Source organism: Marmota marmota, unplaced genomic scaffold (assembly GCF_001458135.2).
Source record: "Marmota marmota marmota unplaced genomic scaffold, marMar, whole genome shotgun sequence".
Taxonomy (NCBI): domain Eukaryota; kingdom Metazoa; phylum Chordata; class Mammalia; order Rodentia; family Sciuridae; genus Marmota; species Marmota marmota.
Window position 1 is genome coordinate 34,010,130 of NW_026000057.1, and position 17,938 is coordinate 34,028,067.

A 17,938-nucleotide genomic window follows, 5' to 3' on the forward strand; every position below is an offset into this window, starting at 1 on the left:
GCATTAAACATATTTTCAGTGTACTCTATTTTCAATTTATGATGGGTTTATTGGGAGGATCTGCACTGGACTTGGCCATTCTTACCCTAAGATCTTTTGTGTCCAGCACTTGCCCTAAGTACAGACATTTTTTATTTTTAAGAATTTTTTGGTTAAAAAATTATTTTTGGACCTGGGATTGAATCCAGGGGCCCTTTACCACAGAGCCATGTCCCCAGCCTGTTTTCTATTTTTTAGTTTTTGAGACAAGGCCTCACTAAGTTGCTAAGACTGGCTTTGAACTTGCAATTTTCCTTACTTAGTAGTCTCCAGAGTCTCTGGGATTACAGGCTTGCACTGCTGCACCCAGCAATATAGACAAGATTCTTATGGAATATAATAAATGTTATCTTCCAGAAGCCAAGGTAAACATTCTGACCTACTTTTGGGAAAGTCCAAATTCTTTACTACTTAAAGGTCCAATAATGAAAAAGAAGCCTGTTACAGCATGCACATCCTGAGCACAGACCATGAACATCTGTACTCTTAGAGAAAGATGTCTGGATTTAGCACATTCCTCAACAGGATGAAGGCCTACTATATATAATTCATGTAAATTCTAATAATCAAGTTAATTAATCTATAATTGCTTGTACTCCTAGCCATTTACCAGAAGGAAGTTCAAATATCCATTGAAGAAAAATAATAAAACTCAAACCATTTCTATATTTTAAATATTCAATGAAAGTTACTAACTAAAAATAACAATAACAAGACATACAAATACTCAAGATAATAAGATCACAATTTAAAACAAATAAATAAAACATATAGTAGGAACAGATCCACAGGGTATTCAGATAATAAATACAGATAAAGACTAAAATAAATATGTTGCGTATATTCAGTGAACTATAACACAAAGTGGAGAATTTTTGTAGATAATCATAAGCTACAAAAATAATCAATGAAAAATTTAGAATTTTTAACACAGATACAGCTTTAAAAATTAAAATGTAAAGTTTAGTGGATGAGTTTCCAGTAGGCAGATATACATGAAGACAGAATTATTAAACTAAAAAATAAAGACTGAAGAAAATATAGAACAAACCACATAAAGACAAAGATATTTAAAATGAACATGTACAAATTTTAAGGATGTCACAATTTAACAGTTTCATAGGAACCTAGGGAGGCATAGGTTGCCACACTTATTCTAAGTTTTCTTGCTCAATGAATGGAAGAAATTAACATTTGGGCAAAGATTAAAATGATTAGTGGTTACCAATATTACCTGATGATAGCTGACAGAAAGATTCTTGCTCTAAATCTATAAAGTGATTTCTTCAAAACTAGTGAGAGCGTATTAACTATAAGCTTTAGGGTATTCAATTTAGCTTTGAAGTTCAGAAAAAAAGTATAAAAATAAACTAGAAATAGATTATTCCTACTGATGACCATGCTTACTATAATATTCAGCTATTCTAGAGCTAATTTTCAGATTCTGTTCCCTATTGTATAGTTTTCTTATTTCTGTTGGCAACAGGGAATGTTGATATGAGATTTTTTAGGTGGAAGAGAAATAGTATCCACTCTGTTTGCAAGGTTGGTCCAGGGCACCAAACACAGGTAAAGCTCCTGCCTAAGGAACTGTTCTGCTGGTTCAGCATGCTCCCTGAGACCATTGGCAGCCCTATGATAATGGCAGATCGGCGGTACCTCCTGCTTCAGCTCATCTTAGCTTTGTACCAGATGTGTACAGATCAGTTTTAAAAGATGCTAGCTCTTCTAGAATGGGATCAAAATTGGAATGGGTTGCACTCCACATATGTATAATATATCTCAAAATATACCCTACCGTCATGTATATCTAAAAACAACCAATAAAAAATTTAAAAACTAAAAACTAAAAAGACGTTTCATGGAAATAAGTGAGAAAATATTATGCTTTAAAATGAATCTTTCTCTTCATATTCAGGTAAAAATAACTATAATAATAAGAGTTAATCATAACACATGAAGAAAGAAAGATGCTGGCTCCTTTTTGAGAGCTCCTACATCATCAGGGTTGTAGGCAGTGAACAGATACCATTCACAGTTTTCCTCATAGGTCCCAGTTTGACCCATCTCTTTGTGCTTCATGCTCAACTTCTCTTCCTGATGACTCTCTCTCCCTGCTAATCTACAGTGACACTTATTCCACCACCAGCTGCTGAGGCAACAGCTTTCTGTAAATGTCACTAAGAGCTACAAATGTGGAAGTTCTAATCTTTATAAGAAATTCTTTATGCCATATCACATTTTGCTCCTTATAAAAAAATCCTGACATTGATGCTAAAGTGGTTCTAGGGAAGTGTAACCGTAAGGATGATTAGATATTAGAAAATATCTAAATATTTTCCTGGTTATTTGGAATTGGTTTGCTGAGTTGAGTCAATTTGACTGCATTCATGATTGTGTTGTACATGGTAAAGGCAACACTGAAAGTTCATGTCATGCAGTGGTAAAACAATTAAATGATTGTGAGGGCAGCAAAAATTGATTGTAGACATCAAGACTTTAGAACAAGCACTACCACTATGGGACATTTTTTATTAAAATAAAGAGCGTAATGGAGTATTTTGGTTCCTTGTACATGCACTTGACAACTGGATGAAATTGAATGAAGAACTCAAGGCTGTAAAATTTCCCCTTAAATTCTGGGTAATAGAGTATTAGAATTTTGATCTAATAAGAAAGACCTTTAATTCCTTTAAACACAGGCAAAGATTTCTGAAAACCAAACTTCGATTTTAACCACGAGAATGGCTGTTTTACAGCACAAAAATGAATTAATAATATCACAGAGTTGCTCCTGTTAAACTTAGATATTGATTGGGGAAAAATTGTTACTGAAATCTGTTAAAGAATATATGTATAGATTTCAATAAAGTTGGGAGGTTGAAATTCTAGATTTGCCTGAGCCTCCTATGTGAGTGGAAGTATTTGTTTTGCCCCTGACTGATGAAAGTTGTCTCTCTTTTACATAAAAAAATATGACAGTCATCTCTGGATTAACAAAGGGAGACATTCTCCTGATGATGTATTGCCAACAATTATCATTGCTTCTAGATCTATAACCAGACTCAAGTCATAAAAGGATGCAAGAGAGAGAGTGCATATGAAAATATCATGAGATTTTCTATTTTAGGTAGGGAAATATATCCTAATACTGTTTAGCAAGAATAGAAGAACTATAATATTGGATCAGACTAAATTTGCTGATATGGTCACATTAAACATAGATTCTGGTTTTAATGGGTGAACTCAAGTGACTTAGAGAAAATTAACAGTTTTCTTGGAAGGACTGCTGAATCTGGACCTAAATGTGTGTTATACTAAATAAGGTTGAATGTCACAATTCCCTAGGGGAATTCTAAAGGAATGAACTCAAAGATAAAATTCAGAATTCTAGAGAGGACTTATCACAAAAGAAGTTTTTTCTCACTCAATTTCTCATATTCTCTAGAATATCCAGAGATTATTTCCTTCACCAAGGCTATGAGTAATACATAAGGGGAGATAATAGCATCCTTAAAAATCTCTTTGGCATTCTCTGTAGGCCAATTACAACAGTGGTACTGTCATTGAATTGGGATACTTGATTTAGTAATGATTATGACTTAGATGTTGATATGATGTCTTCAGAGGCAACTTGGATATGTTTATTATGAAAATCACTATACATTGTTAGGAAACAGAGTCAAAACAGTTATCAAAATGGTTTAATGTCCAGAGATCTTGGCTAATTCTTCTAAGACTGAAATAGATTAGCAGCCTCCTAAATATTACTTGAAATGTATAAATGGAAAAGCTCTCGGTCTGGCAAATAAAGTCTTGAATCACCATAGTAAAAAGTTGCAACTTCTTAAAAATTCTCAGACTAGATTCCTTTCACAAATTCAGAGCCACTTTAATGAAGGGTAGATTAACTTCCTTGAAGAAGGAGATGCTCACACGGTTGAAAAATTATGCAATAATTCTTCCTTATGGCTTTTCCCGTTCCTGCAGATATTTACCATGAATAACTGTGTTGGAGAAGAAGATATGAAAAGAATTGGAACTGGGAAGTGTGGATTATTGGATCCTGGTTCTGAATTGCCATTAATAGTTAGAAACCCAAGCTCCCAGTGTGGTCCATTGGTTTGATGAAGATCTGATTGAAGTCAGGTAGTTAATAAAGTCTTGGTTATGGTCTATTTTACAGTGAGCTCAGTGAGTTCCGGAGCCAAGCGTGTTATTCTTTGCTTCTGGAAGTGCTATTAGAATAGATGTACTCACCATCTAGCAGAATAACAATATATACAATTTCTTTCTTTCATCATGGATCTTCCTTATAGAATAATTTTATTTCTTCTTAAAGGAATGTGAGGGTGTTATGCTACAAAAGGCCAAATGGAAGCCACTAGAACTGCCTTTTTCTACAAAACAAAACAAAACCATATTCTGGAAATTTTACAGAATTAGAGCCATCATCAAAGGTCTGGAAAAAATCCTGTATGGTGGATTTTATCATGTCCCCATGCAACTCACCTCTTTGACCTGCACAGGAGATGGGTAGATCTTATAAAATGACAGTGGATTATAAAAAATTCGATCAGGTGGTGGCTTTGATTATAGACACCATTTCAGGTGAGATAGAGATGGAGCAAATGGACAATTTCTCTAGCACCCAGCATTTGTGAATTGATTTTGTTTTGAATTATATGTTCTCTCTTTATGTGTGGAGCCATTTGCTTTTACCTGCAAGAGTCAGAGACATGCTTTCATTGTCTTACACTGGGGAAAAAATCAGGTTCTATCTCATTGTCATAATCTCATCCATAGATGATCTGATGACCTCTCCATCTCAGAACATCACTAATTAATTCTCATTGGGCATAGTGAGGAGGAAGGAGCAATCTCTCTAGACACACTGATACATTTGTGCCAGAAGTAAGAAGACAAATGCCACAGAAATTCAGTTGTTTGCTACTTCGGTGGAATTTCTGGACTCCAAGAATGTAGGACATGTGTCAAGATGAGGCTTTCTGGGTGAAAGTTAATTGATGTATCAGAAAATGGGTTTGCACTCATAGAATTTATTAACTTCCCAAAACCTTTTTTTGGGGGAAGTACTGGGGATTGAACTCAGGGGCACTCAACCCGTGAGCCACATCTCCATCCCTATTTTGTATTTTTATTTAGAGACAGGGTCTCACTGAGTTGCTTAGTGCCTCGAGGTTACTGAGGCTGGCTTTGAACTCTCAGTCTTCCTGCCTCAGCTTCCAGAGCCGCTGGGATTTCAGGCATGTACCACCACACCTGGCTAATTTCCTACAATTTTCATCACCTTTAGCATCTTGTATGGTAGAAAACATAAATAGTCATTATGTGATTTAGTTGCTGAGCTATTTAAGTGTCTCACCTAGTTAATCTGGAATAATGCATGCCAGAATATGTTGTAAAATCAATAACCATTATTTGGTCCTTTTTCTGCCATAGCTAATATTCAAACTAGGAGTAAAAATGAGTGTGTTTCTCTCACTCTTGCCCCCAGAAAATGAATCATTAGTGAAAAATTTCCTTTAAATCCTATGTCTTTGTGCTGTGCTATTTAACATGTAGTAGTTTCCTAGAAATGGACTCTTCCACCAGGGGGTACAGAAATTATTTCATTATTTTAAAAATTATTTTATAATAAGTTTTATTGTATATATTTGAAGTTACCATGATGTCATGGAATACATGTAGATAGTAAAATGGTTACTATAGTGAAAGAAACTAATATATCCATCATTTCACATATTTACCTTTTTGTTTGTTGTATTAAATTTGAAGTTAAGACTGTCCTGGCCACTTTAGAATTCTCATGATCGAGAACGCAAAGAATGGGGTGACTGTACTCTCTGGGAAAATTGATGCTGAGTCTTAAGGAGAAATCACATCAACATTTATGGGACAAGGAAATATGTGCTGGGAATGCAGTAGACATTCTGGGTAGAACATTTCATGTTCTGCCTAAGTTAATGGGCATAAGCATAATTGCTAAAACTCAGACCTTTCAAAAACCAAAGTTTGTGTCATCCCCCTAGGGAAGGAAAGAGACCTCTTACAGGAGTTGATGATTATAAAGAAAATATGAATTGTTAAACAATGACTATCAGTTATGTCTTACTTTTTGAGAATGTTGCTTCTTTATTTTGGTACAAGTATTTGTACATGCACTTACCAATTCCTTTTTCTTTATCCTGTATTAACAGAATTTAACATAAGTATTTTAATAGTATTTAAACTTATTCAGCATTGAGTGTGCCCCAGAGAGTAATGAATGAACATCACATGAAAAAGAGATAAAGTGACATTGGGACTTCAATCCTTTTTTGGAAAGGGCCATGAACTGAATTGTGTCCCCTTGAATTGATATGTCCAAGTGTTAACTCCAATGTGATGGTAATTGAACAGCTATCCTCAGGAGGCAATTGGGGTAAGAAGAGGTCTTAAGAGTGGGGTCTTCATGGTGGGATTAGTGGCATTTTTGGAAGAAGAATGAAAGAGAAATCATGCCCTCTCTACCTGTCATCCACAAGCCATAAGGAACCAAATCATTCAGCATCTTGATCTTGGAAGTTGCAGCCTCAGAATTGTGAGAAATAAATGTGTGTTGTTTAAGCTACCTGTCTTAAAAAGTAGGAGAGTTAGTGTATTTTTGATTTTATGAACTTCAGTTGCACTATATCTTGGCAGCATGACTTTGCTTCTATTTTTCTTTGGGGCTAAGTATGGTTAAAAGATATCTGTATGTATCTTAAGTGGACAAAGAGTAAACTGGATGGACACCCCCTTTGTCAAATAAGCTCAGCTAAACCACATTTCTCAGAAGTCTCTTCCCTGTATAGTTTCAAATTAGATTCGGTGACAAGAAAATTTGTGTGAGACCTGGAAAATGGCAATTAAATGCAGTCATTCCAGTCTGAAGGTTAGATCTGAGAGTGCTGCAGGTTTTCCATGTAGTTGCTGATCTCTTGTTGGAATAGGGCTTCTAACTCCTTGAGCTGTCAATACACCTTTTCCAACTAGTTTTTGAGCCAAATGATTGTTCATTTTAATGTATAGGCAAAATTTTTTGTGTATTACGCAGATCACAGAGAGTGCAAATTGTTGGAGATAAAAACGTTGGTTCCAGTTTAATTTTTTCTTTTGAGTTGCTGCTTATCTCAGGTCTCTCCCACTTAACATCTGGCTCTTCCTCACACAGCTGGGTTCTGTAGGTCTGCCACCTCATCCACTACCAGAGGTATCTCTTTTCATAGACATTTTACCAGATCCCACGAATTCACTAGACTTTATATCCCTCTAGTAAATCCTTGAATTCACATCATTTCTAATGGTCCTGCTTCCCTGAGTGAGCCCTAACTAATGAACCTACGTTCCACATAAGTAATCAGCAATACAGATTTTTTTTTATATTCTTAGAAATGCTCTAGTGGTTCTTTCAGTATCTGTTTTTTTGATACTGTTTTTTGACTGAGCTAAATTTGAGTGTCTCAAAGGATGTTTCTTACCCATTTGCATTGAAAGGCTTCTTTTGGTGACCTACTTCAAGTGTCACTGAAGATAAATATCATTGCTAATATGTAAAATAAGCATATTATATCCAATTAAATTCTATTTCTTTCCATAAATGAAAATGTATATCAAATATTAAACTCTTTCAAATTATTCTTTTTCTTCTTGATGTTCCTATGTGGCTACTTCACTTCGTGTATGCTTATTATTGGAAATTATAGGTAGTTTTGTTTTTTTTTTTAAGTACCAGGGATTGAACCCAAGGGCACTTAAACACTGAGCCACATCCCAAGCCCTTTGTATTTTTTTTTTTTTTCAATTTTGAGATACGGTCTTACTAAGTTGCTTAGGGCCCCACTGCATTGCTGAGGCTGGCTTTGAACTTTCTTCTCTTTTTACCCAGAACATTTGCAATGTAACATTGCAGATTCTTGTATAAAGAGGGTTTTCTTCCATCCTTTGTAAGTAGACTGGCCTTTTGATACATATTGGCAAATAGAATGGTGTAGGGCCACTCTTGAGCTTAGGTCTCAATTACTTTTTTGCTGCTTCTCTCTCTCAATACTCTGTGCAAGTCTGAGATTAAGACCATGCAAAAGTCATCCAGTTGTTCCAAATGAGTCCCTTTAACCCTACTTACAGCTATTGGATGCTCAAATGTGTAAAGAAGCCCTGCTGACATCACCAGAGCTGCCTGCCTCATACACAGCTGCCCAGAGATGACCAGTAAGCCCAGCTGAGACGGCAATAACTGCCTGATGCAAAGACTCATGAATACCTAAAACTTGTTCTTTTAAACCATCAAGTATTGATGTGATTTTTACACCACAGTAGCTAGTGAGAAATCCAATGCTGGTCATTGTCTAGCTGGATTGCACATGGAGGAGAATGATTGGCCTGGCAAGAGGCCTGGAAACCAAACTGTATAGAATGGATGGAAAAGGTTAAGGAAATTCAGCATAGAAGCAAGGAATTTTTGGAAGTGCATGGTGTCGCCTTTAAAATTATTGATGATCCATCTGTAAAAGGGGATTGTAATCAACCAGCATAAAATCAGAATGCAAAATGGGAAAACTTGGAGATGATGGGAAATATTGAAATAGAGCTATATGAATTGTGGAACTAGCTCAGATTTATATATTAAAGATGGTAGCTTATGCAGTTCGTTTTTGTCACTGGAAATGTTTATATGTAGAATGATGGACATTTTGATGTTTCTTCCAAAATGCAATTTCTGCTTTGGGTTGGAGTTAGGATTAGATGACATGTAAGATTACTTCTAATTTCAAAATCTTCTGTTTGGTGAGAATTTGTTTTTTAAATTAAAAATACTTCTATTATCAGTTTTCTATAAAAAGGTGTCATTTAAATACCAAAAATGTAATTGTTTGGTTTTTCACTTGAGTCAATGATATTGTAACTCTGCTCCAAGTCAAATAATCTGAAAAACTATCCACCACACAACCATCAGTAGAGCTATCTGATAAAATGTGGAGACCCCAGCAAGAGACTATTACAACAATATAGAGAAGGTGTTCTCTAGAATATATGTCAACAATTGCAAGGTAAAAAGGGGTAAGATTTGGGGTCTCTTGAAAGTAGAGCTAGCCGAGCATGTTAAAGCATTGGATGATTTGTGTCTTAGAAAAAAATGGGAAAATCTCCAACATTTAGTTTGCAAAACTGGATAGAAGGCAATGCCATTGATAGGTATGGGGAGTATTGAAAGAGGAGCAAATTTCAAGGGAGAGAGTGTGAATCAAGAGTTCTGCTTGGTGGAAAATTATATTGTCATGGCTATTTGATATCTATGCGGAAGGTAGAGAGTTAAAGATGTAAATCTAGAGTGTAGGAGAACACTTTGGTGTAGGTGTATATCAAATGGGTGGGTGGGATTACCGGCATAGTAACATCACAGAATTTTAAGAGATTATTGAGGAAATGACTGTAGATAGAGAAGAAATAAAATCTGAGGATCAAGCCCTAATGCACTCAAATATCTAGAAATCAGAAAACAAACCATCACAGAAGACTGAAAAGTCACAACCAGTGAAGCAGGAAGATAAAAAGATGAGAACTATTCCTGGAAGTCAAGTGAGGGAATCTTTTTAAGGTCTGATGTCTAGTGGGTAAAACATTTCATGTAGCATTTATGACATGTCATTTCTTCCTCTTCCCTTCCTTATTTCTTTCTTCTTTCTTCCTTTAAGCTTCCTCCCTTCCTGTCTCTCTTTTTCTCTTTCATCCTCTCAATCTTTTTCTTCCTTCTATTTCTTTCATTTTTTATTCAGCCACTTAACTGTAACTACGAGAGCTGTCTAGTTGCACTATGCTTGATCAGTCAGGCCTCAGATACAGAGAGCTGAAATACTAACTGTCCATAGTTGTACAAGAGTTAATTTTCTCAATATGCTCCTTTAAATAAATTATGTAGGTTATTTTTAGAAAACAAAACCTTAATCTAAAAAAATAAATCCTTTATCCTATACTCCTTACTAAAATAATGAAATTTACATTATGCTTCACACTTTATACACATTTATGCCTACAATAATATGCATATATGCATGAATATTTTCATTCAATTTTATCATATTTACTAACAAAATTTTTCCATGAATATTTTAAAAAATAGGTGTTCTCTTGTAGTATTTTATGTTCCTGGTTGGAAATAATAAAAATGATAGAATCTTCTTTAGAGCCCCTATTTCTCTGTGTGTATAAATACATTCCAAGGGTTAAATTAAAGAAGAAATTAGCTCTCTGCCCTTGGCTCACAAAGCTAAATCTTTACTATTGATTCATCTCTTTCACATAGTGTTTTGCTTTTTCTCTTAGGACTGAGTTTGTGGCCTGCAGATTTCTCATTCACCAAGATTCACCTCTACAGTGGAGAAATATCCAGAATATGGGTTGGGTCTAATTCTTCTTAAAATCAAAGATAGTTAAGCTCCAAGGTTAAAATTGGTAAGCTCAGGAAATCCTAAGTGTAAACATCACCTTTCAATCACCTGCAAATCATCTCTGGATCCCTTTCCTCTGAAACGCAGGATTGCAGCCTCACTGCAATTTTTCTTTCTAAATTAAGCAGCACATTTCAGGTATCTGAGAAGCAGTGAATGAGGCAGGGGGCTTTAGAACTGGATTCCATTAAACTTTGCTACTGGTTTATTTTATCATTATATTTTTACTAGTGGGTGTGGGAATTTCCATTTAATAAGGGTCATTAAATGAAGAAAATGTAAGATTTGATGTTGTAGAATAAAAAATGGAATTGGAAAATCAAAATGTGCTTTTAAAATTCTACTTTTTAAGTTCTTTTCTCAGCATAATTATGAACTGCATTTGAAAATTAAGGTACATTAAATAGATTGAGTCCTATAAAATAATTGTATTTAACTACAGAACCTAGCACTTCTTGCATTCAACTTTATCCAAATCTTTAAAAGATGATGTTTATAAATTTAAACCCTTTATTCACTAAGCAATGGGATTTAAATAATCCAGAGAAGATGAAAATCAAGTACCAATGTTAACCCACTGTAAATTCATATGAATAATCACACTTTGAAACACAATATAAAATATGTAGTTTTTTCTTTTAATTAGATTAGGTTATATTGTTGCTAAGTTTATTCCCAAAGTATGTCTGCATAAATTGTGGGCAGAGAAATTTAATCTGTAGATTTTAGTGACCACACACACACACACACACACACACATTATATTTAGTTAGGTTAAAAAAATCAGTTTGGGCTGGGGATGTGGCTCAAGTGGTAACACACTCGCCTGGCATGTGTGGCATGCTGGGTTCGATCCTCAGCACCACATAAAAATAAAATAAAGATGTTGTGTCCACCGAAAACTAAAATAAATAAATAAATAAATAAATAAATAAATAAATATTTAAAAATTCTCTTTCTCTCTCTCTTTAAAAAAAAAATTAGTTAAAAAAGTGAATCCTGCTCCTGTCCCAATTTCTCCCCTAGAAGCTATATTTAGTAGAGAATGAAGCCTTATAAATACCCAGAAAAAAGAGATAAACACACACTTCTTGTTATTATTAGGAAATTAAGGCACTCTAAGATGACGTGGATCTGTCCTATTCAGTCTTCTCTGAGGTTTGGAATATAAACATAGTATTAGAGTTAGCCTTCCCCTGCTCTCCTTTGTGATCACATCTAAATACTAGAGAGTAGGATGAGTTGCTTTCAGGAGTTTAAAGGGAAAGGGAAATGCACCTGTTACCACTCGAGTCCTGGTAGTTAGTATCTGTGATGTATAGACCTTAAGATGGCTCCCGATCATCTGCCCTTCCTGCACATTCATGTTGTAAAAATCTTTGCCTTAAATGTGGCTAAATTTATTGACCCACTTCTAATGAGTTGGATGCAGCAGATGTATTGTGATATCAGTTCAAAGATCAACTACAGAAAAGACTGTGGCTTCTGTCTGGACCTATTTCTCTCTGGATCTTAACTCTAAGAGAAGCCAGCTGCCATGATGTGAGTTCAGCCATGGAGAAGGCCGTATGGCAAGGAGCATCCATCAGCTGGTGAGGACCAGACAGCTGTGAACAGCAGCACCCGAGTGAACTTCCAGGTATGGAGATGACTGCAACTCCAGATGACACTTCAACTGCAGCCCTATAAGAGACTGTAAAACAGAAACATGCATTTAAGTCACATCTGGACTCTTGACTCACAGAGATAACAAGTATTTCTTGTTTTAACATGTTAAATTTGGGGGTAACTTTTTATTACCAATATATAACCAGTAGAGGATTTTTTAGGATTCTCCATGTAGGATTTCCTATCCTACCCTTATTTGATAAACTGTGTGATCTACTTTAATTAATCCACAATTATTAGGATAGCTATGTATATTTTTCCCACTGAGCTGCATCTCAAGACCCTTTTTTTGAGACAGGGTCTCACTAAGGTGCTAAATCTGGCCTCGAATTTGCGATTTTCCTACCTGAGTCTTCCAAGTCCCTGGGATTACAGGCATGTGCTGATGTGCCCAGCCCCTAGCTTTTTTTGATTTTCACATTTCTTATTGATGCATTATAGTTGTACATAATAATGGAATTTGCTGTTAAATATTTATATATGCACATGATATAACAATATAAGTTTATCAATATCATTCCTCAGCACTTTCTCCCTGACTGCCTGAGCCCCTTTCCCCTTCTTCTACTGATCTTTTTTCAGTTTTCATGAGATCTACCCCCACACCTTTATTTTCCTTTTTCCTTCTCTAGCTTCCACATATGCAAGAAAATGTATCACCCTTGACTTTACAAGCTTGACTTATTTTGCTTAACATAATCATCTCTAGTTCCATCTACTTTCTGGCAAATGATGTAATTCCATTTTTCTTTATAATAAATTGAGTGAAATTGAATAAAATAATTGAATAAAATTCCACTGTATATATAACCACATTTTATTTCTCCATTCATTCATTGATGAATACCTAGGCTACTTCCATAGTTTGGCTATTGTGAATTGTGCTGCTATAAACATGGTTATGCATGTCTCAATATGGTATGATGACTTTAACTTAGAATTTAAAAAAAAATATTTATTTATTGAGCTGGGTGTGGTGGCACACACATGTAATCCCAGTGGCTCAGGAGGCTGAGGCAGGAAGATCGAGAGTTCAAAACCAGCCTCAGCAAAAGCGAGGTGCTAAGAAACTCAATGACACTCTGTCTCTAAACAGAATACAAAATAGGGCTGGGGTTGTGGTTCAGTGGTTGAGTGCTCCTGAGTTAATCCCTGGTATCCAATAAATAAATAAATAAATAAATAAATAAATAAATAAATAAAAATTATTTATTGGTTCTTTTTAATTATACATGGCAATAGAATATACTATGACTTAATTATAAAAGCCTGGAATATAATTTGTTCTAATTCAGTCCCCAGTGTTCCCTTTCCCTTCCCTTCCTCCCACCTCTGTTCCCTACCCTCTACTCAATGTTCTCTTTACTAATAGGTATTTTTTTTTAGTTAGTGTTTTCTGGATGTAAATGTGAGTATTCAGCATTCTTGCACATAAACAGGTGGTTCACCAGTTTATTCTTTGGTTAAATCCTGCCCTACCTCTCAATATGTGATAGCATTTTCCTGAAAGGAACTTGACAATATTTCTCCAAATGATCTACAGCAAGAAATGAATATAATAGTATTTATCCAAATCAGTTCTTGTTCCGTAACATGCTCTGTGAAAACCAAGTCCTTTGTTCAAATTATTTGAGGGAAGTACCTGCTTTCCCTTCCTTGTCTTTGGAGGTTCCTAATGCATATTTATTTCTGAGTTGTTTTGAAATAATGAAATTTGCATACATGTTTAACCTAATGTGTCCTTGTTTTTATTTGAGTAAAGAAAAATTTATTGTGTAACAACTATGAATAGTTATTCTTGAGGAAGCAGCATTGCTATCTTCGCCATTAGAAGAACCCTGATTACTAAAAGTCATGAATAGCACATGTCCAGCCAGATATGGCCCATGGCCCTAAGCCTTCCAAGGTAAGCTTCCAGTACTGAGCATCCTGTACAGAGTCCTCTTTATTCCTCTGTCACCAAGCCCAAAATTCCAGTTTACTCATGGTTGTTCATTTGCTTTAGAAATGAAGAGAAAAATAAAACAATGATTTTTACATACACTATGTACTAGACAATATACTAAGTGTTTGTATACATATAATCTGTTACAATATAATTTTATTAATAAAATGAAAGTGATACAGGGTGAAAAAGGTTTTCTTGTTTGTTTTTTAATCTGACTCCAAACACTGATTCTACCAGCTAAAAGTTAAATCATGAGCAAGTCATTTAATCTTTCTGAGATTTGGTTTTCCCATCTACAAATCAGTCTTGAGAATTTCTGCCTTAACATAATTTGACTGGGGGGGCAGGGGGAGGAGTGAGGGTGGACAAAGGGTAGGAATACCAGGCTGCCACACATATCAAGACTTGAGCATTAGTATTATTTATGCATATTAAAAATTTCTAAACTTTCAGAGAAAGTTATTCACAGTTCTCTCTATATATTATTTTATAATTGGTCCTACATAGCTCAGTTTATTCATGGATAAATTACTTGCTCCATTTTCATTAGATGAACTCCAGACTTAGAAAACAATAAGAGACCTGCTGATGTCACCTTCCTTTTTCCAATTTTACCCTCTATATGGCAGACAAGCATCCCATCTCCAGTGTCACCATCCCTGCATAGTCAGATTCACTGTCTTTTTTTTTACCATTTTCCCCATGAAACAAATCTGGGGTGAATGTACAGTCATCTTTTAAAAAATTTTATTGGTTATTATTAGTTATATATAACATTATTAGTTATATATGAGTTATATGTAATATTATATCTCAACCTGAACTGAACATATAGATATTTTCTTCTATGACAATATAGATATTTTATTCTATTTTCTGGCTATGTTTTCTTTTCCTCTTCATTTCTACCTGTTTCTCAAACTTTCCTTTTTGAAATCCTTTTAATCCCAGACTGAAGTTATATTCACTGATCCCTAGATCTTAATGTCTAATTTCCTTCTCCTTTGTGTAGCCACAGGTTAACATATTAGCAGCAATCTTTTGTGCAATCCTGAATAAGAAATTTGAAAAATAAATTGAAATTTTTCTAGTATCAGTTGGCCCAGGAATTCAGTGGAAGAAGTGGTTGTCTGCTCATTTATTCAATATTGTTATTAATATAGCATTTTTACCATATGCTGTGAGGTGATACAGCTTAGCCATTAGGTCAGATAAGTCTAGATTTGCATTCTCCTTTGTGACTTATTGACTGATACTAAATAACTTCATGGGTGTCTCTGACCCTCAGTTCTCCTCAGAAAAATGCACACAGTTTTCATGATGAATAGAAGCATATTACTACATCAATTTCCAGTGCTGTGTTTCTCAAGCATTTATCCAAATTGGTGTATATATTTTTCTCATTTTGAATGGTGTCCCCAGTTAATATTTCATAACAATATTTATTTTTATCTGTTTGTTCATCTTTAAGCTCCAGAATCTAGGACAGCAGCTAGTATAGAGAAGGAGTGTAACAATGAATGAATGAATGAAATATATTAATGTGGGTTTTAATGCATGAGTACAAGCTATTACCATTAGCACAATGATTATCAATCCTTTTCAAAACTTTATGAGGAAGTTAGGATTCTTATTTGATATCCTTATTTCCATTTCAACGAAGAAAATCTCAGGGAGATCAGCATAGCAATGTCAAGTACATTTCATTTCTTAGTTCAGAACCCATTGCATACATAATTTTTACAATTTCATAAACAAATATAAGTAGAGGCGTGTTTTAGGTCAGCTTCCGAGAGGAAGAGCCTGAGAGATAATTCTGTGCAAGCATACCTGAAGAAACCCGTGAGGAAATAAAGAAGCACATGAGGCAGGACAAGAAACTAAGCAAAAATATGGTTGTCATTGAAGTCTAGACTGAGGCTGATCCCCTGTGGCACCGTGGAGTGTGGCTGGCAGCACAGAGTTGCCCTGCCTTGAAATAGGTGGTATGGGGGCTGGGAATTTGTGTTCTTATATCAGTCAGTCAACGGCTGTTTGTTGTCCTCCTCTCCAGAGGGTGCTTAAATTCTCAGGCATCTTCTGTTGAGACAACTTTTGTCAGCCAAGGACAGTTTTCTGCAGAAGTATGCAGCTGTACCTATTAGTAGCTGACACTCAGAGTACGTAAGTGATAACTGTGTTGGTTCCATAAAGGGAATCCATACACAGCAACAACAGTCACTATCAAAAGGAAATTGCTAAGCTTGGATGGAATTTTGGCTTTTTTGCTTATTCCCATGATTTCATTTTACCTTAGTAGCTTACCTCCATATGACCTCAGCCTTGTAGATCAACCTATGTACCAGATTTTCATTTTGAGTGACAGGCAAATAAAGGTAATAAAAAGGAAATTAAAGAAAAGTGACAGTAGTCACTTTATCAGCAACAGTAATGTATTAATGTCAGTCTTACTTCCAACTTAAGGCCACAGTCACCAGTCACTGGGTTCAAACCCTCCCTTATTATTACCAGATAACTGACAACCCAAATTACCTGAGGTTCTGCACTAGCTGGGCCTCCAATCCTTGTCTGCTCTATGAAAATCCACTTGTGTTTTGACATTTAGATCTTTCCTTTTACTTTGCATTTCTATATTCTCTCTGGGACCTACATACTTGTGCTTACATATTCTTTAAACTGTTTGTTCTGTTTGAAATTTACACCGTTTTGGTCACAACTTCATGCATCATATTTAGTCTGAGAAATATCATCCAATTATTCAGATCAGCCTGATTCCAGGCCTAAGTGCCCCAGATCCTGCAGCCAGTAGCTCCCAGTGATGACAGCATCTTTCTTCTCAGAAGTCCAATCACTGTGGCCTCCTATGGAAAAGACATTAATTTCTAGTTGCAAATATCCATAAAATATTCTGCCATGCAGAGCATTTAATTATACAGGGATAGTTGATCCTAGAATTTTAAACCCTGTGGGGATACTTTGTTTGCAAGTTGCAGCCCCCATAAATGTCAATAAAATCATAACTTGTAAATTAGAAAGTGTTCAAACAGCTCTGGAGACAGCTGAGGTTTGGATGAAGCACAACAAAATGATTGTACCTGGAGGCCAAGAAACTATGGTTATAGGGCAAGGAACTCTGGTTAGTCTGATTCATTGAGAGTGAGGGGGGTCATGCGCTTACTTTCTACATTCAACACTAGGAAAACTGGGATTACTTATTCAAAAAATTCAGATGTCAACATGCATTTGAATTTCTTGATAAAGAGTAATAATAGCAACATCAAAATAATAGCAACACAATCTAATACAAATAATACAGAGAAGAATGGAATAAAAGAAGGAAGAAGAGAATAATGGGGAAAAGGAAGAAGAAGAAATAATTCATATGTGCTACAGCATCTTACCTTCTCTTTTGGAATCTTTTAAACTTATGCATTGCTGTTCACTAGTGAAAAAAGCCCATTATGTGTCAGCTGGTGTGCTGTATATGCCAGAAAAAACAAAACGAAACAAAAATTAGTGAGAAAGTTTGTTCTGCCATTATCAGGCTTAGAATTAATGAAGAGAAGAAATGCATATAAAAAATTACCTGTTATATTTGTCACACAATTCTCCTACAGGGGAGTAGTTTGAAAACACAAATATAAGAATTTCACATGTCAGGGTGAGAAATGTTTTCATAAAGTAGAGGAGTCGAGGTGAATCTTGAACATCTTTCTTGCCATCCATTCAGCTTTTATGATGTAAAGTAATTATAGGTTGTGCCTGTCAGCTTCATGGATTGATTCATGTGAGA